Below are 27,790 nucleotides of genomic sequence, written 5' to 3'. Positions count from 1 at the left end.
AGGGGGGGTCGGGAAAGAGCAGAGTCAGTGCGCTCTGTGCTCACTGCTCCCGGCAGAGACAGAGAAGAAGCTGGGGCAGGACCTTGGGGAAGGGGGGTGGTGGAAAAGAGGCATATCTCCTCCAGCCTCCTGCCCTGACCCCTACACACACACACACCCAGCCCTCTGTCCTGACCCCCCCCTACACACACACACCCAGCCCTCTGCCCTGACCCCCTCTACACACACACCCAGCCCTCTGCCCTGACTCCCCCTCACACACCCAGTCCTCTGCCCTGAGCTCTGCACACCCTCCAGGCCCATGCCCTGAGCCTGGTGCCCCCTTATACAAACCCAGCCCTCTGCTTGATTCATTCACACAAAACCCCACGACCCCAGCCCTGACTCTGGCACCCCCACACATACCCAGCCCCCCTCCACCTCCTGCCCTGACACCTGCACCCCCCTCACATGCCCCCAGCCCCTCTGCCCTGATGATTGCAACCCCCTACATCCCCACCCTCACCCCTCACACCAAATGGGAGCTCCTGCACCCCTTGCACCAAATGGGAGCTGCTCAGGTAAGTGCCCCACACCCAAACCTCCTGTCCCAACCCTGATCCCCCTCCCTCATTCTAGCTCCTGGCCAGACCCATCACCCCCAGCCCTGTGCTCAGTGCACTCCCACCCTCAGCTCAGTGCAGAGAGAGGAAGAGAATGGGCCAGAACCAAGGAGAAGGTAGGTACCCACTGTATGTGGGCAGGGCTGGGACCCCAGACCGGCAGCGGGCTGAGCAGGTCCAGCAGCTGGGATCCCGGCTGGCAGGAGCTGGCGGATGGAACCCCTGAGCAGAAATGGGCTGAGCTGCTCAGCCCACTGCTGGTCTGGGGTCCCGGGCGCCGGCCCTGCACAGCCCATTGCCGGTCTGGGGATCTGGCTGCCGGACCCTTGCCGGCTGGGGGTCCTGGCTGCAGTCCCCACTCAGCTCGCTGCTGGCCTAGGTGAACAGAACCCCAGACCAGCAGTGGGCTGAGCCGGCGGGCGGCGTAAGATCAACATTTTAATTTAATTTTAAATGAAGCTTCTTAAACATTTTGAAAACCTTGTTTATTTTACAATATAACAATAGTTTAGTTATATAATATATAGACTTATAGCGAAAGACCTTCTGAAAAACATTAAAATGTTTTACCGGCACGCGAAACCTTAAATTAAAGTGAATAAATGAAGACTTGGCACACCACTTGTGAAAGGTCGCCAACTCCTGGTGTAGGCCAACAGGGGCAGCATGGGGATTAGAAAGAAATATCCTTGATAGGTAGATAATTCCATACTTGTCCACTAGGAGGTTTCTTCTCCTTCCTCTGAACAGTATAGTACAGAGACAAGATTCTGGACTTGACTGACCCTTCATCATGAAAAAAGTGATTAACTGCCTCCTCATGGAACTCTATTGAATTCACATTCGACTGAGCTCCTCTGTCCAGAGACGGGTAGAGAGTGGGGAGCTGGTGCCCAAACTTGGCATTGTGGCCAAGCTCTGACCTGGAAGGTCCAGGATTCACGTTATTACATGTACCAACTCATTTCAAACGCGTTGTCACTTGTGTCTTCAATGCTGGAACTGAACTTCAGGTCCACTCGACCCAGCAACAGGGAAGCACTGCTGTGTGGAAAGAGCCTTCCTAGGCTGGGTGAGCAGTGAAGGTCCTATATAGTCTCCAGGGGAACTTCATGGGAGTGGGGCCCTGTGGGTCATTAAAGGGATAAAACAAATTAGATTTCATGGAGCTGTGCAAGAGGAGAGCAGATTATAAAGCACGGGCTAGAAATCTTTCCTTTACGGAAGGTCTGACTCCAGGTTAGCTCCTGGAAGTGTGCAGGGTAAGAAGCTGGGCTGCCAGCAATAGTATATAGAGAAGGTAAACATTAAGGGAATTGTCTCACTGACTTCAGTGGGGCCAGCCCTTCGCCTAAGGCCCCAGGTCACAAGGGTCCTGATCCTGCCTTCCTTGAAATTTAGCTCAAAATTCCCATTGATTTTCATATGAAGGATCAGCCCCAAAGTTCTTAGGCACAGCATAATTATGTCTCATTGACTTCAGTTGGACTAGTCACGTGCTTAAAGTTAGGCCTAGGCTTAAGGTCCTGGCTGAATCGGGGTCTTCATTTAGCTTTTCTCACAAATTTGCCCCTAAGACTTCTACTTCCAATTAATATTTCATCTTGAAGCATGTTTCCTTCTCCTCCACTTTTCCTGACCAGGCTGCGCTGTTGGCTGCTTTCATTTCAGTATGGATGGCAGACCCAGGTGCTGGGAGGAAGGGCAGGGACATTTCACCCCACAGGAAGAATGGTTTGGTGGCTGGTTCTTTTTGGCTAAGGCGCATAGTACTTCCAGATGACTGGGGAGCATTTGTTCAGTCTGGTTTCTTGTAAGAATCATTCTGAAGTTGTTAAAGTTTGCAGGGAATCACTGAAATGTTTATAATTTATTAAACAGGAAAAAAGCAACCAGAAGGCCACATTCGTTTGTGAAAACACATTTGTATGCTGGGTACTAGCAATATCGTATGCTCTGAACATTTTTTTAAATGCTGGTAATCTAAATCTATTAGGTGAGTACATTCGTTTGAAATTTCATAAAGAGACACAAGCATAAGTATCTGCAGGATTGGGCATTTAAATCTGAAAACTCACTGGTAAGTTGAATTTAAATATCTGTAAACATTTAAGGTCTGGATCTTTGGCTAATTTTAAACAGCACAGTTCTGTTACAGTCAATGCAGATATGCCAATTTCTCCCAGTTGAATATCCAGTCCCTGTGGCACCAATCCTGTAAAGACACATGCACATACATAATTTCATGTGCGGTGAATGGTCAATGGGATGACTTACAGTGTGTAAAGTTAAGCATGGATGTGTGTCTTTGCAGGTTTGGGGGTTTTCCCCCCACACGAGTTTATAAACATCAAGGTTACTAAAATAAAGGGCTTTGTTTGAAAATCTTTTGAATTGTATTATTAATCCTTTATGCTATTTGTTCATATGTTTCATTTCGCTCCAATTAGTTAAGGGGGAAAAACAGATTAGCAAGTTGCAATTTAGTTTCTCATCAGTTTCACTGCCAGGCTCTTACGCTGTAAGCACGATATTATTCTTGTTTGGATGCTGAGTAGAAAATACATGCTCTGTAAGACAATTCATGACAACTTTCCGATCCAGATTTGCTTTTGCAGGACCCCTTCCTCCTGCCTTTCAAAAAATAATAAAGATCCTAGTTGACCATATCCCTTTAAAATGAGAACACAAACAACCACTCGCTCAGATGTCTTCATTCCAGGGGCTGATACTTACCTCGGAAAGGCCTCCCAGTGCTGGAGGTTCTAGACGAACATTGCAAGAACAATAAGGATTTTTAGGGGCATTATGACTGGGTTAGTAAAACACAGCTGCCCCTGAAAGTCCCTCATTTTTCTTGCTGCCTCTCAGTGCCCTCCAGGTCCCTGTCAGCTAGGAGAGTTGACAGACTTGCTTCACTCTGGCTTGCTTGTGCTGTGTAAAACGAACACAGGAAGGCTTCGGCAGCTTTCCCAGCCCTACTCTCCCGCCCCAGCAACAGCTCAGAGAGCCCAGCAGTGCTGGAGGTGCTTAGTCATCATAAGCTTTGCCTTTCAAGCTAAATATTATAACAATGTGGTTATAGGCTGCAGCGCAAGCACACAAGCTTTTTGTCACTAGCCCCCTTTAAGCCAATCGACATGCCACCCAGCAAACCCTGCCAGATAGCATTTTTACCCTAAACGACGGGAGCATCGAACAAATAGGATTCTGTATTAAGAGCACACAAGGAACAGGCAATCAGCTCAGAGTTGGCATGTTTGGCTGGGGGAAGGGGCTTTTCTCCAGCTCAGAGAGCCCGATCTTGACAAGGTCATTCCACAGATTAGTACCGCATGCGTTCATACAGCACGCATGCCGTAATCAGAAGATAAACCCCTGTACGCTAACGGAAGGTCAGCTGTAACAATCAACTGTCAGTGGTAGGAATCCATACACAGCTTCCCAACAGCATCCGTTACTTTTGATTTATTAATAGAGGCAGGACGATTGAGATTTATGTTAGTGGACTATTACTGATTTTTCTAGGAGCCCCAGTCATGGCCCGGGACCACTCTGTGCTAAGTGATGTACAAACAGAACAAAAAGCTAGACCCTTCCCCAAAGAACTTCCAAGCCGAGTATATTTTAAAGAGGCCTACAGGATTTAGGTGCCCCGCTCCTATTAAAAGTCTATGGGAACTAGGTACCTTTTCATTCCTTTGAGAAAGCCCACAGTAAATCAGCAAATTCAAGACTGCCCAATTTTGAGTGAGCAGAGCAAGGCTTTTTGTAAATTCACCAGTAATTAAAAGCTTTAGTAGGTGGACTCAGCAGAAGTCCAGAGGTGAGCCCCGAAATACCTCATTTTCCATTACATCTAAGGTGCTTACATAGCCCACATCTCCATTTTCCAAGCACCTCGCAGCCTTTAATATATTTAGCCGCATGATGCCCCTGTGGGGCAGGGAAGTGCTATTAGCCCCATTTTAGGGATAGGAAAGTGAGGTCCATAGAGACTAAGCGACTTGCCCAAGGTCACATAGGAAGCCTGGGACAGAGTGCGGAATTGAACCCAGGAGGCCTAAGTCCCAAGACAATTTCATAACTACTGACCCAGCCTTCCTCTTGTGTTAAAGATGGTGCAAACTTTTCCCTGTTCACTTCTTGGTAGTAGGCTAGGAAGAACGTCACTGGTTTGACAGCCCTTAAAATATAGTGAGTCTCCGCAGAGCAACAGCCAGCAGCCCTCTAATCGTAAACAGAACAGCCTTTTGCTGTGCCCCCTAGTTGCCCGGCACTGTGTTGGATTCAGTTTCCAACAGGTGTGTTAACATTCATCTCCAAAATAAAGTAAGCTAAGCTGGCACATTCAGCTGCTTTCTCTGTACAGAACTGCATCTTGTTTGGAGCTGCTGAAGCGCCAAACATGTCATCACCACGGATCCAGCTGGTAGGGTAGCGATTCCGCTTTGCATGCAGTATAAATGACTAGATTTTACACACTCATGCAGATGCCAATAAGGTGTAATATTAGATTTATATCTCCCATGTCCTCTGGTGGGAGACCACATTCTGCAGCTGCAGGCAATGAGAGTTCAAAACGGTCCATAAAACCCTCGTTATTATTTATACAGATCCTTTTTTATTTTATTGAGATTTTTTTCCCCAGGACCTGATATACAAATAAAAAGGAGTTCTTGGTCTGCATGTGCTAATAAAACACCAGCCAGGCTGCGATCCAAAAAAACGTATTTGCATCTTTTAAAAATTATGACAGCAGTTAAAAAGAAAAAAGTTATAGCTACGGGACGACACTGGTGTCCTAAAGGAAGCACAACGGCAAGATCTGGTGCAAAGCAAAGCAGAGTCAGAGCAGCAGAAAGTGGCCCCACTTTGGAAGAAGCCTGGCCAGCTGGTTCATTCGTTTACGGAATCTGATCTTTTGTAATGAACATCAAGTAGTTTTTGGACCCAGGTTAGAAAACTGCTCTTATTATTTGCAAAGGTTTGAGTTGGGTTTTCTTTATTGATTAAAATAAGCAACCTTCTTATTATTCTGGGAGTGCCTAAGAGCCCCAGTCCAGGATCATGTCCTTGTGCCAGGTGCTGTACAGACAAGAAACATAGGAGACAGTGTGTGCCACAGAGGGCTGTCAATCTAGACATTAGACAGGACACAACAGGCAGATGAAGCGGCCAAATAGGGTAACAATAAAATGAAGAGAGTTTAACAGTAAAGCAGAAATCACAGCGTGAGTCTGAGAAAGCCCAAGAGTCTGAGAAATCCCGGAGTCACCAACATCAGTGGGGACAGAACTTCACTCACAGGTTATTATTCATTTAGAGCATTATCTGCTAGGTCAGAGGTCAGCAACCTATGGCACGTGTGCCAGAGACGGCACGCAAGCCGATTATTAATGGCACGCTGCTCCCGGCAGGCAGCAGTGTGCCATTAAAAATCCTGCCCAGCCCGGTGCGGCCTGCTCTTCCCTGCCCTCCGTTCCCCCCGCCTTCCCTCCCTGCGGGGGCAGGGGGCAAGGAGCAGGAGCTTGGGCTTGCCAGCTCCCCTGCCTCTTCCCGTAGTGTGCTGGGTTCCTGCCCCTCCTCCGCCTCTCCCTCCCTCCCTCCCTGCCAATCAGCTGATGGCCCTTGCGAGGGAAGGGGTCAGGAAGGAGCAGAGTCAGTGCGCTCTGTGCTCACTGCTCCCGGGGGAGGCAGAGAAGAAGCAGGGGCAGGGCCTTGGGGAAGGGGGGGTGGAATAGGGGCATAGTCCCTCCAGCCCTCTGCCCTGACCCCCCCCTTACACACACAGCTCTCTGCCCTGAGCCCCGCAGCCCCCCCCCCAGGCCCACGCCCTGAGCCCTGTGCCTCCCTCATACACACCCAGCCCTCCGCTTGACTCCTTCACACACACCCCATGACCCCAGCCCTGACTCTGGCACCCCTACACATACCCAGCCCCCCCCGACACCTGCACCCCCCTCACATGCCCCCAGCCCTCTGCCCTGACTCTTGCAACCCCCTACATACCCAGCCCCCCCACACCCCTCACATCCTGACTCTTGCACTCCCCATATCCTCACCCCCACCCTGAGCACCAAACGGGAGCTCCTGCATCCCCCACACACACATTCCCACCTGCACCCCTTGCACCAAATGGGAGCTGCCCAGGTAAGTGCCCCACACCCAAACCTCCTGCCCCAACCCTGAGCCCCCTCCCTCATTCTAGCTCCTGGCCAGACCCTACACCCCAACCCCCAGCCTGCTCCTTCACCCCCAGCCCTGTGCTCAGTGCACTCCCACCCTCAGCTCAGTGCAGAGAGAGGAAGAGAATGGGCCAGAACCAGGGAGAAGGTAGGTACCCACTGTATGTGGGCAGGGCTGGGACCCCAGACCGGCAGCGGGCTGAGCGGGTCCGGCAGCCGGGATCTCGGCTGGCAGGGGCCGGCGGATGGAACCCCTGAGCAGCAGCGGGCCGAGCTGCTCAGCCCACTGCTGGTCTGGGGTCCCAGCCCTGCCCACATTCAGCCCACTGCCGGTCTGGGGTTCTGCTGCTGAACCTTTGCCAGCTGGGGTCCTGGACGCAGGCTCCACTCAGCCCGCTGCCAGCCTAGGTGAACAGAACCCCAGACCAGCAGCAGGCTGAGCGGGTCGGCAGCGTAAGAGCAACAATTTAATTTTAAATGAAGCTTCTTAAACATTTTGAAAACCTTGTTTATTTTACAATACAATAGTTTAGTTATATAATATATAGACTTATAGAGAGAGACCTTCTAAAAAACTTTAAAATGTATTACTGGCACACGAAACCTTAAATTAAAGTGAATAAACGAAGACTGAGCACGCCACTTCTGAAAGGTTGCCGACCCCTGTGCTAGGTGATTGGTTCTTCCAAACGCTCAAGAAGGACAGTCCCTGCTCCGAGGAGCTCTCAAGCTAAGAGTTTTGGGATTGAAAATTCCTCTTTGGCATTGCAAGTCCAGACAGAGCCGCACTATGCCAAGTGCCCCAGAAATGGAAAGCAAGATCCAGCAGTTTAGTTTCACTAGCCAAGGCTCCAAGTCAACAAAAGCATTTAAGCGTGTGCTTAGCTTTAAGCAGGTGAGCAATCCCACTGTCATTCAGCAGAGCACTTAAGCACATGCTTAAATCCCACTGACATCAGAGGGACAAGTCATGTGTTTCAAGGTAAGTTTACATGCTTTGTTGGCTCTGAGTCTAAGCTCAGCAAAATGCAAAAATAAGACAAGGCAAAGAAAAAAAATCATCAAGCATGAGAAGTAAATTAGATTTTTAAAATTCTTTGAGCTTTAATCATCTGAAGGGGTCGTTAATAACAGACGAAAGGTTGTTTGTTTAAAGCGTGACTTTTACTTTGACAGTTTCCTTTCCAATGCAAAAAGTGAAAACAAAATGTTCTGTACCCCAAATAAAGGCCCAGCTCCTCAGCTGGTGCGAATCAACAGAGCCAATGGCCCAACACCAATTCACACCAGCTGAGGAGCTGGCGCTTTAAACTGCAGCCCCTCATCCTGCTCCCGCTGGAGTCAATGAGAGCTTTATTGCTGATCTGAAGGGCAGCAGGCTCAGAACTTTATTTTAAACTAGACCCAGTGCAGTTGAAAATACGTTAATCGTCTGAGAAATCTAAAAACACATTACAGTTCTTAAAGCTGAATCTGGTTGTATTTAAATGAGCCAATGGACAGAACATCAAGAAAACGGCTGACGCTCCAAGATGTGGCCTTGGAATTTATTAACATCTTTTGAGAGATGCTGGCAATACATGCATCCAAAAATCAGTTATTTATGGTATTTAGCCTCTAGAAGAACATACTATCTTTATGAATAGAGCCTTGTCTCCGATTTGTTCTTGAAATTATGATTGGGGCTGAGCATCATCTTAGAATGATATTACAGATCTCCAAGGAAATATTAAATCAGTGACCTCAGAGTACAAATAAACGCATATAACTTCATGGCCCATGTTATGTCAGCCATGCCTCATGCAGTGACTCAAGCAATGTGCAGTTGTACCAGATGTGCAAGATAATGCAGACAGCCATCAAGAGGTTACTAGCTCAGAGAGTCATGCAAGTTACTAGCCACACTAAAAGGCAACTGTTTAAAAAGAGACTGCCAGGCAGCGTTGATGATAGGTCTGAAATTAGACCCAACCATTTTGGTTTGGGGTGGGAGGGGGGACACAGCATGTGTGCTGGCTGCACCCTCCTGTCGCTCTGCCCAAACCATTCTTGTGAGCAAAGCCAGTGGGAGGAATGGAAGGTCAGACTCCACCCTTTCACTGCTACAGCTGGTATCTGGCAAGATCATCTGAGCAACATCAATATCAACCCAAACCCTTTCTTTATTCTTCAGATTCTTCCAGTAGCAAGCTCAGGGTCTGATCCTGCAGCTCACGTGAATATGGGTTACAGGACTGAGCCCTGAGGTGCCACATCTTATCATGTTGACTGTCCAGATAAAACAACACATGAAAGTTACAAAAGGAACAGAAACCACATACTTCATGCAGCACAGAGGCCATCTCTCCTGCTGCAGGAAGATTCAACTGCCCCTTGCTACACCTATCTACCTCCACTGCAGAGAGCCCAGTTTACTGTGCTAACTGATGCATAGATTCCTTTGAAAGATACAACTCTTGAAAGGGCAAGTATGTTATATGGGAGCACTAAAACATCCAAGAGCAGAGAGTACGTGCAGAGGGAAGGAGGGGCAGTACCAGTGCTGACTGGAAAAACACCCAGTCCCCAGGGCTGGTTAGGAGCATTTAGAACCATCTGCATTTTACTTGCTTTGATGTCCTCAGTTTGGAAGAGCCTTTCCCCCTCCTGTATCAGAAGAGCTGGAAAGCCCAAGTTATTTTTAGGGGAGAGTACATTTGAGGCCTATTAAGCTTGCCAGGGTCTCTTTGAAACCTGTCAGGTTTGGAGAATCAAACACACCACACAGATTTTCCATGGAGTCTACTTGGAAAAACAGCAACCCAACAATGCAAAGTTCAACTAGTAACTTTTAATGCTCATCTAACACTTTCACCCCATTGCAATGACCTCACCGTTACTTATGTGCAGGAGACTCGCATACCAGAAGGACAGAACAAGGCACCTACAGTACCTGACTCAAATTACATTAAATAAAACAGTTAGTCACCATAATAAACAAAGAAGTCTTTCCGACAGCTACTGTATTACACCCTCCATGAGTGGGACGAAACTGGCCAATGGTATATGGCTGCCAATGATCACAATGTCGGCTTTGCTGTTCAGTAGGACTCCAGACACATGCCAGCATCATCATCACAGAACTAAGCTAAGCCCTTAACCCTTGACAAAGATAAACCACTAAACCAAGCACAGACTTGGGGGCGGGGGGAAGTGTTGTGGGCATGAGAGCTGGGGTACTACATTGCTTGGGGAAAAGAGAACAGGAGGGGAAGTGCTGGGAATCCATCACTAGCACGAAGGCACCAGAACTCTGCGGTGAGGATTCTGGGGTTATGCAGCTCCCTTGGGATCTGCAGAGGTTGGCACCAGCCCCTGCAATGCCTGACTAATTAATTGGGGAGAAACTCCCCAAGGGGTTCTCCTCTTTGGGTTACTCTAAATGAAGGGTGATCCGGCCCAATGGGCTGCTCGAGGAAGTTTTGATAGTGAAGATTGTACCAAAGGAGCTATAAAATGGGAGGTTAGAGTCTGTTAAACAACCTCAGGGCAGGCCAGATTCTGATCTCAGCTACACTTGCATTAGGCCAGAGCAGCTCCACCAAAATCAGTGATTTTAGCCTGGCCGTGCACAGGTATAACTGAAATCAGAATATGGCACACAGAGTCCCTGTTGCATTTAAGAGACATCAGACATTTATTTAATATTTATTTGACTTAAAGACACCCACCTTAGTATCATAAACACCTGCCTAGGATATGTATTGTGCTTACCACAGTGCGATCCTATCAGAGATGTGTCGACTTAAAATTGTAATGGAAACAGTTGCTTTTAAACCAATGAAGAGTCACCTAAAGCATGTAAGGCCCTGATTCAACAAGACACAAACATGTGCTCCACTTTAAACATGGGCTGAAAGATTCAACCACTGCAGCACTAAGAACCTGACAATGCAGCTGACCGCCACCAGCAGAGCAACAGCCTTCAGTGATGTGCCTTGGCCAAAGTGCCGAGCAAGGCAAAAATAGTAAGCAAAGATCAGGAAAAAAGGGCCAAGCAAACTAGATTTTTAAAATGGTTTTCCTTTTAATTAAAGAAGGAATTATGAATAATGCCAAGGAACACGTTCTATTTACAACATATGGGTTTTTAAGCGAAGGACTGGCACTGTCGTACCATTGACATTTAATGAGATTTGGGTGCCTAACTCCCTCAGGTTTCTTTGAAAACCCCAGCCCAAAAGCACCTTCAGATTCACCCGTTTATCACACACACCAGAACTTTTTAGAATTCCCAGGTGCTGATATGGCAAAGCACTTAAGCCCAGGAGTAATTATGTGCTCCAAGTTAAGCACATGCTTAATTAATTTGCTGAAGAGAGATGGGATTACTCATATGCTTCAAAGTTAAGCATGTTAAGTGCTTTGCTGAACCAGAGCCATTAATCTGATCCAATGGGTCATGTAAATTCCCCAATTCCTTGAGGCCCAATAAGTGAAGTGAATTTACTAGACATCCGTTTATTGACAAGCTTTGATAAAATACACAAGGTTCAACATGAGTCTGATTTTAGATTTTAAGTGCACACTTTTCTTACAAAATTATGTCTAACATCCTTAGTTTACCTGGAATGGCTATTACCAAAGATTAGTAACATTAATATACCATATACCTTTACCTATTGTCTACTAGCACGCTTTCTCATGCCGAATATTCTGCCTTGTGCAACGTGAGTGTTCAAATAAAAGCTTAATTTGATTTCCATTTTTTAAAATTGCCTCTAGAGCCTGTATTGATATCACACAAATAGTTATACGACCTTGGGGGACTGTAACATGATAGGAAAGGACCATGTGCTGAAGACAGAGGATCGGTACTAAGGAGTCTGCACTGGTAGCTCTGACTCTAGGCTGTGCAAATTACAAGCCCTGCAGAAAGGGAATAATGGTTATTTCATAAGGGTGTTAGGGGGATTAGTTAGCTTGTATTTGGGAAACAATCCTCCAAAGAAAATGTGAAGTATTGTTATTACTAGCTGAGGGCCCATCACATGACAGGGTGCAGTCAATAAATCATGGGTCAGGCCTGGTTATTTGTGTAAAGTCACATTTTATTAGCCAGAACATTACAGGATGTTTGAGTGTTTTTCTTGTTGTATCGTTCTGCCTCCTCAGCACAGAGTTATTCCCAGCTCATAACTGCAGGAAAATCAAATCTCCTTCATTTCTAGAAGGTGAAAAAACTGAAGGGAGTCAACACAAAACTCCACTTCTTGAAACATAACTGCTACCATTTATGGTTTTGCAACAGAAACTCATGCTCAGGCAAGTTGGCTGAAATAAACAAACTGGCTTCTCAATAAGGAATCCACATGACCTATCAGTAGTGCCAGCTGGACCAATTTGAAAGGGGGGGGGGGACTCCCCACCCGGATCAAAACCTCTTTTAACAGTGACAGACCAAGAGATTTCAATTAGCGTGTAGCATGTACAAATCAATTTTCAATGGCCAACCAAGACAGCAATGATTTTGATTATAAGGATTAGAGAAGAAGGTTGTGTCAATTCTGTAAGAAGCATCTGCCTTCATGAAAAAAATAGCTACGATAATTAATAAATTGTGGCTACCACTTTCAACCAATCCAGTCACATGTTGTTTAGTGTCAGTAAATTCATGAAAGAGCACATTTTAGTCACCAGGGAAAGTGAGAAAGAAAAAAATATTAGATTGCCAGAAAGATTTCACATGGAACCCTAACATTGTCTCTCCTTTCACATTGTTAATAGGATAAACTCTCTCTTTAAAAATGTGCAGCCTTTGGCTTAAAGTCTCAGTGTTTTTTTGGGCATTTACATTGATCTACTATTAAATACAAGAAAACCTTCCTCCAAAAAAAAAAAAAGTCTTTTATTAGACAGTATCTCTGCTTAGCTCAAACGCTACACGGCTTTTATGTACTGGGGAATTTGTAAACGGACTTTTTTCCACTTTGATCTCACCCTTGTAAATTGTTTAGAATGTCTAACGATGGGAAACAATTGCTAGACATACTGTAAGTGATAGTTGGACACATGCTATATATTTGGGGGGGGGTGTCAATTTTGTATTCAAAAGCCTGCTTGTGTGAGTAAAGGTCACAGGAGCAGGTCTCTGATTTATTAAATTCCATTAAATAAGCTAGAATGGTCAGCAACATAGAGTTCATATTTTAAACATTGTCCTTTTTTCTGTTGCTCACACATACGATCCATACGAGTAAAGGTTATCATCGTTTATGGGCAGCAGTAAAATCCCAACGTTCAGTCTGGCCAAGACGTACACAATCTATATGCAATGTTGCCTATAGGGACTGTATTTGAATATGATCTCTAATGATTTGTTAGCCAATACATATATGTTAGGCGTAGTATGAACCACATTAATGGGTATTATGTGCACAGGGTTAATATAAGTGTTGGGAAGTTACTTTAACTGAATGTATTATGCCCTTCCCACAATTACGTTCACTCATGCTAAGTATCCCATAACACTTGGCAAAGCTGATGTCAGCTTTGGCACTAGCTAATACAGAACTTGTTAAATGCAAAACATATACGGTCTATGTCCTAGCATAGGTATTTTCACAGGCAACTGGTTTAGAATATAGTATCCAAAAGAGAAAGAAGAAAAATACAGAACAAAACAAGTTAAGGAACTGTTTCAAATTGATAGGTTGGATTTTAGTGATGTATAGTACGCTGTAACTTGTAAAACCCATACTATAAACTTATCTAGGTTAAATGCATATTTCCAAAGCACACTTCTATGTCAGGTGACCATGCTGTACGACAAGAATTGCTTCCCAGAAGGATTGTATGTATGTCTCCTTTTCGTATTGTACTGTTTGTCTTTAGACAATACATTTGGCTAAGTTCAGTTATTTAGTCTCTTGAATATTTTTAAGAACGAATTGTGACTGTAGTCAAACAATTGACTACGCCTTTTACTCAAACAGTAAAGCAATCTGTTACAGTGGCTGCTTCGAATGTCCATACCTTTAAAAACATATGAAAAGAAAAAAAAGTGTCTGTAAGACCGATATAAAAGTTAAGCAAATCTGTGTAATATTCTCCAGACAAAATGTGCAAAGGATAACATTGTCAAAAGTGCCTAACTGACTTAGGTGTCTAAGCTCCACTTTCAAACTCAGGGCTGTGTGAATAACTGAGTATTTGTTTTGTTGGACAAGCAAAAAAAAATTTGGGGGAAAAATTGTTTCAGGTTGAAATGATTTTTTTAGGAGAACTGAAAAAGTTGAGGGCAAATTTCATTTTTTAAACCTTTTAAAAAATTAAACTGGAAGTAAAATTCCAAACAAAGTCATTTCAATTAGAAAAATCAAAACTTTTGGTTTAGGAAATGTCAGAACACGTTTCAATTTTTTCAGATTTCATTTTTTACTGAAACAATTTAGTGAATTGGATATAAATTCACAAAGTGTTTTGGTCAATCCAAATCTGCACTTTCCAGAGGAAAAAAAGTAAAAGTCCTGTAAATGAGTCTTAGATTTCTAAGTGACTTAGGAGCTTTTGAAATTTTAGTCAGTATCAGCATATATATTTGTAATGGCTTACTCTTCCCTACTCTTCCCAAGAACTGCACAGTAAATGACTGAAAAAAGTAAATTTATATTTTATACATCATAAAACTGTATTTATAAAAATGTGGCTTGATCCTGTTTCCACTCAAGTTAATAGGAGTTTTAGTATTGACTTCAGGGTGGCAGGATTGGGTCCATAGTATCCTGTTTGTGCTTGATTCTGCTCCCACTGAGGTCAATGTGGTGGTCTTCCCCTGGACTTTAATAGGGTTTAGCGTCAGGTTTATTGGTTAATGCCTGCTGTCCTGAATCCTGCATTGTATAATAATAAAATAAACAGCATACATAATTATTGCACAGCTAGAACTCTGCTGAGTTTGGAAAACTTCTGCCCTTCCTACCTGTGCTGTCCAATCCCTTTTTGTGTTTTCCTCAAGCTCAGACAATGAAAACAGCCTGCTCAGTTTCACTTTTGTTTAAAGCCATTTTCCTTCCTGAGTCTCACACAATAGTTCAGTGATGCTGTTCAGGTCTGCAGCACTGCTGGGGAGTATTGGAAGTTTAAGAAACTTCATGAAAACAACTCTGTTCAGGGCAGATCCTCAGATGGTGTCAATCGGCATCACTCCAGTCAAGTCAGTCTAGTGGGAGTTTACTTTTGAAAGCTATTTTGGGATGTTTACACCATATTGTATCTAATCCAAAATGGACTTGTGACTCTCCAAGGAAAAAAAGTACCTTTGTTTGTAGATAGCTGGGTCAGATCCTCAACTGGTGTAAATCGGCATAGCTCCACTGAAATCAACATCTATGCCCATTTACAATAGCTGAGGATCTGGACCATTATGTTTTGCAAAAGCGTATTTATAACTTTATTTTTAAACACTGACATCTGTTTACAGCCTGAAAACGGCTGACTGTCATTCAGTGTTCATGCAACCCTAGTAGCTAGTTATAAAATATTTGTCTTTTGAAAATGTGCTTCAAAATGATATCTCCGAGCTCTGATTTTAGCAGTTTCATATTGATAATACAGCGCAACATCATTTACAAACAGTTCTTTAGCATGGAATATTCATAACAACGATCCAGGTGAAAAGACTCTCCAGATGTTTGTCAGAAAATATTACTGTTCATAAAAATTACACCTCAGCTGGGGTAAATCAATGTCGCTCCATTGACTTCGGTGGAGCGAAGCCAGTTTACACCAGCTGAGGATTTGTCGTAACTGCTTACAGCCGCAGCACTATTTCCTTGGAGAGTTGCAACTCCATTCTTGGTTACATACAATGTGGCATAAATATAAAATCCCAATTTATCGTTCACGATTAAACTCCCACCAGATGTTTTGAAATAAAACTACAGATTAAAAATAATACAATATCCCAGTGTTAAAAAATATGTCAAAACTTTAGACAAACTATATTATATAACACCCCATATTGGCTAGTAAGCATTTTCCTTACTCTTTGCAATGTTAACACTTTAAAATAGGGTTGTATGAAACAACTGCTCCGCTCACTGCAATCACCACAAGATAAAGTCACTCCATAGAGAATTTTGCTGAGAGAAGATTATTGCTCTATTTGCAAAGATCTCAGTGGAGAACCACTGTCAAAAAAAGCCTCCATTTCATTGTGACTAGTAGCTTTTAGTGAGTGGCTCTTGATAAAGAAATTAAATAAAGTCCTTGGAGGAGGGAAGAGATAGTGTTAGTTTTACAGCCTCAACATATGCAGAACTTCCAACTGCATATAGCACTAATGTCATAAATGTGTGTGAATGTCCTCATTCAGACTATAATTTATCCCCCAAGGAGATGCTAAACTAGCTCAACACGAACCAAACTCTCCCAATGAAGTGAGTGCAGTATATGTATCCCAGCGCTAAATTTAGTCTGAGGCTTTCTGTAATTCTAATCTCAATTTACCACTTATAACTGCAACAGACAAACATTATAAAATGATTCCGTGAAGTCTGTTAGAGTCGGTAGCTATATTGGGTTAAGTTCTAAAAACTCTTTATTAACTAAGATTGGGGACATTTATTTGAAATTTACGCCAGATAAGTTACTCAGTGTACTTGAGAGTTTGATTTTTTTTAAATGTAAATTATTTTCTAACACTTAATATTTTCAGGTTGTTTTTCAGGTCTTTAGGGCGGACTAATTTCAGACAGGTACTGTTAATATACAAAAAATCATTAACTGTGTTACTGAAAACATCACAATGACATTAAAAAGACACGAGCTGTAAATATCTGAATGTGCTTTTCATTATTGTGACATTTGTTTACTTTTATGTATTTTGTTCACTAAAAGTAAATTGATCAATTCACTTTTGTTTAGATTAGTTTTCTAGTTCTCATTTTGTACATGGTTGTTGCATTTGTATTTGAATCCCTTTTTTCCCTTCCCCAAAATGTATTTATTGAAATCAGTAAGAAATAACATTTATAGATTACACATTTATATTCTTATTAGGTTTGGTACAAAATAATAATTTTAAAATACAACCTAGATTTAAAATTTCATTAGCGATATCCCTTGAATTATAAACGATATATTTAAAAGTGGACTAGAGGACATTATTTCTTCTAGGACCTATCAAAATAATTTTAAAAGTGTTTTTAAAATCAAGCTCATTTAAACTGATCTATGTTCAAATTGTTGTTTCATAACAAAAAATCTTTTGATTTGTTTCCCCAAACAAGATATTTCGCTACCACCCAGCCTGGAAAGCTCCAAATATGTTTGCCATGACTTATTTAATAGGAATAAACTCCATTATATGTTAAGAAGTCTATTTCCAACAAACTGAGCACTGCCACCAGACCTTAAGGCTGCCCATTGATCATAGCTGGGAAAGTCTGAGTTTTTAAAAAGCGATTTTGCTGCTGTTTTTAAAAGAGATTGTGGTCAAAATTACGATTCCTGACAAAGTCTTACTCTTTCACGCTATAAATTCTTAATTGGTTTTCCAGCATTTGTAGGTTGCTATTAGCTCCATTCTTTCACATATCAGCCCATCCTTGCTCTTCCTAAAAAAATTCCTTTTCGTGGAAATATGGTATTATTCCAGATGTTTCAACATACAGCAATTCTGCTTAACTCAACCTGATCGCTGCTCTGTAATGAAGCCGAGAGTTAAATAGCTTCTGGAACTTATTCGTTAAACTACTGCGCTTACATATTTGAATTTAACCCTGTGGATAGCATAGGAGTCAAAAGCCAAGTCCTTTGTAATACTGCACAGATCTGACTAAAGGTTTTTCCATATCCACAAAACCTTTGGTTCAAGAACTGTTTTAGCTTGCTGTCTAGTTATTTGCTGAATAGTTTTGACAGACAGCGTATCAAATTAAATTTAAACATGTTTCAAACTGTGTTCTTCATCGAATTATAAAGGAAAGTGTCGTTTCTGAAAGAACGCTATTCTGGCATTTTAGTTCTAAGAAATTCCTAAAACAGAGAAAATTGACAATGCAGTTTAAAGAGATTCAAAATATCTAGCTTTTAGCTCCACTGTAGTTAGTGGGAGCGTTTCAACTAAAGTGAATGAAAGCAGGATCAGGCCCATATAGTGTTTTTCCTCACTAGATCTCACAGCTCTTTACAAAGGAGGTCGGTATTATATTCCCATTTTATGGAAGACTGACCCTGTCCCAGTCCCCAGAAGTTATTAGAATAATATCAGTGTTTTATTAGCTCTTTTAATAGGGTGCATTTCATTGTTATTTATTATTATTGTTACATTTTTATTGTCTGTTGTAGGGCCAGAAGCCTTGGTCACTTGGGACTCTTTACAAGTAAATAAATATCTGTGACCAAGACCAAAGGTCCCTATAGGAGGTGCTCATAATGGGTGCCACAATAGCTAATCTTACTGGGGAATATATTCAAACCAGGAGCAATGCAATAGAAAATGAGAACGGACTGTCCCATGATAGAGGACCCTGGGACACTTTTAAGGAGGTTCTCCAAATTATCAGGGGGGTCTGGAGAGAAACAGGATGTCCCCCACACTACCAGCATGTGTAAAACATAGGGTTCCACGACCAGAACCTTTGGATCCTCCAGGATCCACACAGATCCTGTGGAATCCACAGCAGCTCTGAGTCATCTCTCTTGGGCCCTGGGAGGGTAACCATGTGAACTACCCAAAAACTGATCAGACGGGTCATGAATCCTTAACCTGTTCATTGGACAATATCCTTTTGGGGGTTCCCATAGCAATAAGTCAATTAACAAAGTAAGAAAAATCACAAAAACTCTCCAGCAAGCAGAGCTGTTATCCCAAAACAGGAGAAACACCAGAGATTGAAGTCCATGGGGACTGGCTATTGCTACTGACTTTACATGAAGCTGCTCAGATACTACAGTGATGGGGGTTGGATAAAACCCCAAGACAGATAGAGCAACATCCAGCAAATTGCGATGGGTCCTAGCCATTCATCCACCCCATCTCTTCCATTTGGAATCGGTGACCTTTTGCTATTCAGATACAGGTGGGGAGGGAAGCTCTGATCAGCATTAACAATTTGGAAGCACTGTCTTTCCTTTATCATTCAGAAATGTTTAAAAGAAAGTGCAAACATTCCTATCGTAGTTCGTGACTATGTTTCTTTAAGAGCTGCACTTTAGAAAGAGCTTATGTTATACACAGCAGGCACGCCACATGCGCTGCATTCACCATGGGGGTGCACAGGGGCGCCAGATTCTGAAAAGAGCAGAGCATGTTGGGTACAAGTGGGGTGCTTGGCTCTTGTGAAAATCTGGGCCCTCTCCTGTGCTGAACGGCAGAGCAAAGAGCCAGACACTCGATACAGAATGTAATCCAGATTGAAGACTCCTGCAGTTACATACATGTGTAAAACAGATTCTCCAGGCTCATTAGGGTCCAGACCCCGCTGTAACTCTTCAGACTATCAGCTTTTGGGATTCCCTATCATGAAGGTCTCTATTTGCAAACATCGAGCCACAGTGGTTCCTAAACCCTGCAAACAAACATTCTGCTTCTCTCTCCACAGTTCAAGTAGTGAGAATCCAGCACGAACCCCACCCCTCTCCTTACTCCTCAGATAGTTTTCTTTCAGGGCTTATCACAGACAAAACACAGCCCTTTTTTGTGCCAAAGGAATAGGACCTGCCAAATATATACCAACTCTTTCAGAAGGCTGGAAATGTCAGCCTTACAGTGTAATAAACTTCACAGTAAAGGTTCTGACTAGAGAAAGACAAGCAGCTCTGCCCAGAACTAGGTTATAGTGGGGTACATGCTGTCAACTCTGACTGCTGAGGAAAGTCTATTTGTACACCGAGAAAGATTAGCAAAAGAGGCGCAAAGTTAAGAAGTGAAAATAAAACAAAGCCCCATTATTAACAGGGAGAAACCTCACTGAGCCTGCAACCCAGAAAGCATAGGACGTTATGAAATACAGATAGACAGTAAAATCAGTTAAGAAAACTGCCCATCAGAGCAACCACTTGCAGTAGAAGTTTGAAACATTTACTGTTACAAGGTGTTGGCTGGGCCATACCTGATGCCTAGTCTAAATATGCTTCATGTCCAATTAGGAAGAAAAAAGGTTATTATTTTGACTTTGTAATTTGTCAAAATCACTTCGGAGTTGAGGGAATTTTAGATTCAAGTCTGATTTTTTAATCCAATCAGAATGGTTAAATCGAACAATTTAATGATGCCAAAAAATGTTTTCCATTAGCCTGTATTGCTCTTTGGGGAAGGGATTATGTTTAGAATGTGCCTCGCACGTTGTGCGTGCCACTGAAATCTAAACAAATATTAATAATGAAGATGAATGGGAAAAATACAATTCCTAATATCAGCACGTCTGTCACTAGAGTTCTCTCAGTGATAAACAGCTGCATCCACTCTAGTTCAAAACATGGATTGTGCTTGAAAAAGTTTGTCCTTTCACCTTGATGAATGACATGGTTAAAGAAAAAGCTTTTTAGAAGTGACGAGTGTTTTGGGATGCTCAAATCGAGACTCTTAAAGGAGCCTGATTTTCCGAAACAGCTGAACACAACCTCTGAAAATGAGTCCCTTTTAATAGGTTTCAAACTGTGTACCCAAAATTTGGAAACCCAAAGGTCATTTTTGACAATTCTGGCCTAAAATGCACCAAGGGAGGAGAGGAAAAAAAAAACCATTGCTGGAAGTAAGGTATTTCAGATAGTTATAAACCTGGCAAAAGCTAAACCTGGCAGCTTATGGAACTTTATAAAGCAAACCACAGGAAAGAAACTCTCCTTATGAAAGAAAAACTTTAGCTGTCTCATCAGATAGTCCCAAGAGACTGAATAGTGAGAAATAACATGTATAATCTTGACTCAAAATTGCACTTCCCTTGAAACAGAAAAAGTGATGTCCAAAAAGTGGGATGGAGAGGTAGAAAGACGACAAATATGGATTCAGAAGTGATTTATGCAGCAGTAGACATCTCTCCCACATCTCCACACTACAGGCTACAACATACCATCAGTTTTTAAGCCTAAATCCCCACTGAAATCAACAATCCCGCATAACACTTGATGGCAGGATACAGCTCTGTACGCCCTATGTACTTTTACAATGTGCAACCTTCACTCGTCTTGCTGTAGCTCCCATATGTTTCAGGGCAACTGATTAGAATCAGATTGCTGTGATTTCATTACAGATTAATGTAGTTTAAGGCTAATGATCCCTAAGGAGGAGGGGTGGCATACAGTCTTGAGACAGAACTTACTTTCTATAAACACACCCAGTGTGACAAGGACAACATTTATAATCTTGGGGCAAACCCACCATTTTAGATTTTTGCCTTTACTTCTTAGTTTCATATACTTTTCTGTCAAAGCGAGGTGGAAAACTGGTGGGATGGGGAGAAATTTGAAAATAAAAAAAGTCCCTTGAAATTTTGTTTCAAAGAAAGTTTCCCACCCAGCTTTTCATACAATGTTTTATAAAAATATCAGGCCCAATCCAGCACTCACTGACTTCAGGGGCAGCATGCTCAAGTCATGAACTAAAAACATCAGAAATGTGTACACATGGGCAACAATTCTTTGTGGGTTAAAACTAATATGCCTCTGATACATTCTGGAAGATTATTATTTGATTGTGCAATGTACAATGTCAGAATGCAAATGTTTTAATCTTACATACTCTGTGTGTGTATATGTGTAATAATGTTTGCAAAGCACTTTGGGATTCTTCAACAAAAAGCATTATGTACATATTAATAATTATTACTGTTATGAATGAGTCCTTTAGAATTTGATAGGGATGAAACTGACAGGGGTCCTCAGAATCCTACAGAAAACTCAAAATAGAAGTTATGATTTCTATATTTATATATAATCATCCTTATATAATTCTGGAGCAGAGATATTAAAATGAGACATTACCCATTAAAAACAAAAATCCATTAAGTTCTATGGGATGTTTCAAAAATCCCAAAGAAAGGTGATCGTTCTCAATTAAATTCTATACAATTTGTACACAGTTACTACTTGGCCTTGCTCCATGTTCTATTTCAATATTCTAGCCTTTAAAAAGGAGAAGTCAAAACTCTTTAGCCATCAAAATATTTCCTGCATAAGAACTTGAGAAGGAAAAAAGTTAATGGGAATGCAGAAGGGCATGATCATTTTATATATATATATATATATATATATATATATATATATATATATATTAGTGATTGTGCCCTTCTGCATTGTTTGTATATATATATCTATAGATACAGATATACAGAGAGAGAGAGAGAGATACAGTGTGCGTGTGTATAATATATATATACACACACACACAGTGCAAAAGGGCACTATATATATAGTCATACATGCACACCCATATATATATATATTCATAGACACACACTAAAAGCTGGGTATGAATAGGCAAGATTTAGAGCTGTAAGGAGCATATCATAAATTAAGGACAAACTTTAGGGCAAGTTTTGGGGGTTGGTGATAGAAAAATATTAACACGAAGAGATATAATGGGCCAAGCTATTTAATATATGAATAAGTTACCGGGTTTAGAAAAATCTGATCAGCTGTGTTTTCTGAAAGTGAAAGTTGGAAGAAACAAGCCCTGTGAGCACACAGACAGTTCAGGCACTTCTATACTACTGCAGAGAATTCAGATTTTGTAAAGAATCCCAATGCTGACAGTGCACTTAGCTTTAAAGTGCTTCCCCTAAAATACGCTTTCTAGAATTATGTGCAAATTGTGCTAGTACAATGCAGTCAAGAATCATGGGGCCTCAAAGTGATACAATAAAGTCAAAATTAATTACAACAGAAACTGTTCACCACATGCAAATGTCTGGCTTTTTCTTGAGGTTCAAGCAAAATGCATTTCAAAATTCCCAGAGTGAAATTTTTATGGTCCGACTCTTCTTTGGCTTTACAACATCCCAGCTAGTATAAAAAGTTAGTGGCCTCTCCCTCCAAGCCAGACACCACTGACAGCCCGTTGCTGATAACCCTCCCGTTAAAAAAACAAAAACAAAACCTTCTTCTGAGCTTTCATATCTGAATAAAGAAATAGATGATAATAAATTTGCTTAGGGGGATCTTGGATTAGATACACTCAGAATATAAAAGAAGTGAGTTGGTTTGTTTTTTTTTCCCCAGGGGTGAAGAAATACATGTAACCATCGTCCAAAATGAATTTTTAAAATTCTATCCCCTGGATGAGGAGCAAACTCAGAACTCGCACATCTAGTACCTGGAAATCTGTAAAACACAACGAGGGTGACCAGATGTCCTGATTTTATAGGGACAGCCCTATAGGGACTTTTTCTTATATAGGTACCTATTACCCCCCACCCTGTCCGGATTTTTCACACTTGCTATCTGGTCACCCTTAACACAACAGCCCTGATGCTGATCTGTGCAGCTCAGAAAGCCCAGGCAGGACCTTTCCCAACAGCACAAGGCCAGGGTGGGGACGCAAGAGTTAATAGCCCTCAGAATGATGATTATTTTTTAAAACCAAGATCTCCCCCCTCCCCAACTTTCAGCTGTTGTCATTCTTCACTTGTTTCACTGCCCTATGGCACTGCAGGTCCTGGGAGCCGAGAACTGGGACTTTGTAGGCCAGTTGAATCCACAAACCTCTCATCTCGCCCGCAAAGACCCAGCCCTAGACTCGCCCAATCCACCCGATCGGACACCGAGAGCAAAACACGGGGTTTAAAGGGTTTTGTTTTGTTTTTAAATAGGGAGTTAGCACCTGATCTGGCCTTTGGAGATGGTTTTAAAAAATCACCTCGCAGCAAATTGGCATTGTCATAGCGGCACACAATCCAGGCATGGGAGCCCCTAACTTTAGGAAACTCGCCTTGAAACCACTGCCCCCCCCCCCCCGCGTGGGAGGAAATCAAGCAGGGCTTCTGCTGCAGGGACTGAAATCCGCCCCAGAACTGCTGCGACTGGCAAGTGTCACAAACTAAGCGGGGCAGCTGCCCTGCCCGCTGAAATCCGGATCCGGGGCTTAGCCCCCTCGCCAGCCCGAGGGTTACCGCTTTGCGACGGAACCCACGGGGCGAACGTGCAAAGCCGCTTGCAGGGCCGAGCCCCTGCACCACGGAAGAGCATCTCTGACTAGGCAGTGTCTGCACATGGGAGCCGAAACGGAGCCGCTTTTCCTACAGAAAGCAGAAGTTTACACAAGGGGAAGGAAGGGAAAATCGTTTTGAAAATCCGGTTACCTTCTCTCGGGGTGGTGGGCACAGGACACGGGGGGTGGGGGGGCTCTTCGTGCCCTGCCCTATCCTCAGACAAGCAGGTCTCCCAATTACGGACGGCAAAGACTTGACAATGAAGTGGAGAGAAGCAATGGGTAACCCCCTCCCCCCCCGCCCATTCGCTAGAAGGCGGATATTTAAGCTGGTATTTGACCACGTTGAGGATTTTTTCCCACCCTTCCTCTTTGCCCTTGTAAAAAAAAAAAAACATCGTGCAACCGGGACGTGACAACATTTCCCATTAAAAACAAAAATCTGTTACATTTGCCCAGGATATGGGGGGGGGGGGGGCGAAAAATCCCAACCCGACAAGTAGAAGGGGGAGGGGGGAACCACCCCACCAAACCAGAAAGAGGCGACTGGATCCTTGCACCATTCAGAAACGTTTCCGATTCCGCGGAGTTTCCGTCCAAGTTGGAGACAAATACCCTTCGAAAGTTCGCACGGCGCAGCCCCACGTGCTAATGACACATCCAGGAGGCGAGCGGCTGCCTCTCGGCTGCCCGGACGCCGCGGCCACGGGCGGACAGGGGAAACGCACCCTCCTGTGCCCAACCTCTCGCGCGCTCCTTGCTGTTTAAGGAAGCACCCTAGTCCCCACCCCCTAAATTAGACAGCTCTTGCTGCAAGTTAGCTTGGCAAATGTGGAGGCTGGAGGCTTTGCGTCGCTGCCACCCCCCGCAACCCTCTCGCCTCTTAAAAAAGAGCTCGTTTGGTCAGTTAGGGTTGGCACAAGACAGGAAAGGGACAGTCACAGCTTCGAGGGTTTCCCCCTAAATCATTGTGCCCTCTTGTTTCCAGTAATATTCCTCTTTTTTTCCCTTTCTCTCGGTCTCCATTCGCTTCCATTTGTGCAATCCAAATCGGATTTTTTCCCCTCTAAAATAAGGGACAGAGAGGCCCCCTAGTGGATCTCTCAGCTGCTACTGTCTAGTGCTGGAGTTTTCACCCTAGGGTACTGCAGAGGTCTTCCGGGGGGGACATCAACTCGTCTAGATATTTGACTAGTTTTACAACAGGCTACATAAAAGCACTAGCCAAGTCAGTACAAACTAAAAATTCATACAAAGACTTGATACTGCTCTATAATCTATATCTTGAAATGTAAGTGCAATATTTATATTCCAATCGACTTTATAATGTTATGGTAAAAATGAGACAAGTAGCAATTTGTCAGTAGTAGCGTGTGACCCATTTGTATTTTTATATCTGATTTTGTAAGCAAGTTGTTTTAAAGTGAGGTGAAACTTGGGGTACACAAGACAAATCAGGCTCATGCAAGGGGTACAGCAGTCAGTTGCGAGCCACTGATCTAGATCTCATGAAGCACTGGCAGTGAAGGGGCAGGGGATTACCTGAGTGTCAGCCACATTTTCAAAAGAGGCCACGGATTTTAGTGATACCGCAATATTTCAGGGGCTTGGACTGTGAGAGCATGGGCCTGATTTTCAGAGGAGGTGCGGTGGAACGGAATGAATAGAATTTGTGGTTGCTCGGCTGTTCTGAAAATCAAAGCCAAGGTCTCAAAGTTAGGCAGTCAAAAATCAGTACTCGTGACTCAAAATCGTGGGCCACATCTGCTGCAATGAGTAGGTGCTATAGAGTGATGGTAATAGAAATCCATTCAGATTGGAGCTGTGCACCTGTTGTTTGTCCAGTCCAAACCAATCGGACTTCGGTGAGGCCAGAATCTGAGAACTGATGTTCTTCCTGAAGGTTAATATTTTACTGGATACCTGTGTATGGTACCTGAACTTTGTGCCTGGATGGGTTCTACTTCTACGTGGCTGTCTTGATACTTGCATATAAGAGTTCTCTTATCTAGTTTTCTGTCTTTATTTTAATCTGCGTATGTTAGTCCTGTGCACTTTCTTAGGTGTCTGTATTAATATTTGTATAGGGGTTTTCATGCTAATATTAGCTATTTATGGGGCTAAATTTCACATGCTCTTAGTGAAATTTCATATTCTATGGTACCTCAACTTTCCAGGGACTATAACATTGATTCGATCTCACATCAGTTGGGGCCTCCGATATGTCGCCCTAAAGCATTTATGTGTGTGTGTGATTCAGGAAGACATGGTATATTCCCGTTTCCTATTTACTGGGTTTGTCACTCAGGTTAGGGCAATACAGGAAAAGGGAGTATTCCAGATGATCTAACAGGTCTTCTTCAGCTCTGGACTCTGCAACTGTGCAATAAAGTCACATTGATTGTATTGTGAGACCCACCATCTAATTCCAGCCTCATCATGATCATGAAGCAGAGTCATCAGCTGAAAACCAGGGACTGCTGATTCATTCCTCTCCTACTCTAGTCACATCTATTGCTACCTCACTGTACATTTCTTGTTCAATGACTGCAGGCTAGCATTGGTGTAGGGAATGACCATGGTGGCTGTGCAGAGGGCCTAGAGACAGAGCATTGGATGGGCCTAGAGACAGAGCAAAAATTCTGTACAGCCCCAGTAAGAAATTTGAGAGAGAGAGAGAAACAGGCCAGTGCTTTCAACACACTCATTCAGGGGGCTTTAAAGCCAGTGTAAAATACATCCGTGTTTTGGTTTAACAAGAAACAATTTTAAGTAAAACTGAAAATTATTTAATTGCCCGAAGATCATACTTTAAAAATATTTCACATGCTCAATTATTCTAGACCTGTTTTACAGAAATCCTGAGCACCATAAACTCCTCTTGAATTCAAAGGGAGCTGTAGGCACTCAACACCTGTGAAAATCTGGCCTTGTGTTTGTACTGCAAAAAGAAACAAAAAAGGAAAATCTTCCAAATGTAGAGTACTTTTTCTGTGCGCATGTGTACACACACACATGGTAACTTGCCTTACATTTATGCATGGCAAGATGACATACACAAGATGGGTACACAACTGTCCAGTGCCATTTTAGTTGTAGAATCAATTATTCCCACACTATCTGCTTAGGAGAAATATATCAAGGGACGTTTGTATCTTAGTTTTCATGGGAAACAGTAGCTTGAAGATTTAAGGCCTGATTGCTCTGGCCTATGACTGTCATCATCTTTAATGGTCTTTGTATTACATGGGTCCAATCCTTCTCCCATCGGATATGAATAAATCCTGTTGACTACAATGGGAGTTACCCATACTCAACACGGTGAGATGAGGGCCCCAGACAAGCCTGTAAATACATCAGAAGTGAAAGGAAATGAGGACAGTGCATCTATATACATCAGAAATGACTTAGACAATCAGAATATAAGTGACTTGTTACTTTGGATGCTGTAGTCTTAGTTGGTTAAAAAGTCCATGTGTCTTGTAGTAATGGAACATGGAGGAGGTCAGACATTATGGTGTTGAGATTAGATAGACAGATTTATTTCACAGAATTCCTGGAGAAGAAGCTACTGTGAAATGTCATTTTGTGCCAATTTGGGATGTGGCATGTTTTAGATTTATATAGAGGTCACTACCCAGGGCAATGCAAAGAGTGATCATTTATTTGTTAAATTTTGGTGCTGAGTGAAAGCTGCCCAAACATCTCCAAACCACAAAGTGAGGTAAACAGTTTGACATAATATATGTAGCAAAAACAGCCCTTAGCATTTCTCTAGGATCTTTCCTCCAAAAACCTCCAAGTGCTTTGTAGAGGCGAATATTTTATTCATGGGGAAACTGAGGCACAGAGAAGTTAACTGATTTGCC

The 27,790-nt window shown here is 42.9% G+C and overlaps 1 long non-coding RNA gene across 1 annotated transcript; it reads right to left on the bottom strand.

Annotated features, from left to right (window-relative positions):
* Positions 1–1,070: 1,070 nt before the first annotated feature.
* LOC127033007 (uncharacterized) lies at positions 1,071–24,885 on the bottom strand. Its single transcript, XR_007768994.1, has 2 exons — positions 24,073–24,885; positions 1,071–1,728 (listed from the first exon to the last, which is right to left on the bottom strand). It is a non-coding gene; the product is annotated as an uncharacterized LOC127033007 (long non-coding RNA).
* Positions 24,886–27,790: the final 2,905 nt, after the last annotated feature.

The sequence above is a fragment of the Gopherus flavomarginatus genome, chromosome 12, assembly GCF_025201925.1.
Source record: "Gopherus flavomarginatus isolate rGopFla2 chromosome 12, rGopFla2.mat.asm, whole genome shotgun sequence".
Lineage (NCBI taxonomy): Eukaryota > Metazoa > Chordata > Testudines > Testudinidae > Gopherus > Gopherus flavomarginatus.
This window is presented reverse-complemented; position numbering and strand designations above follow the sequence as displayed.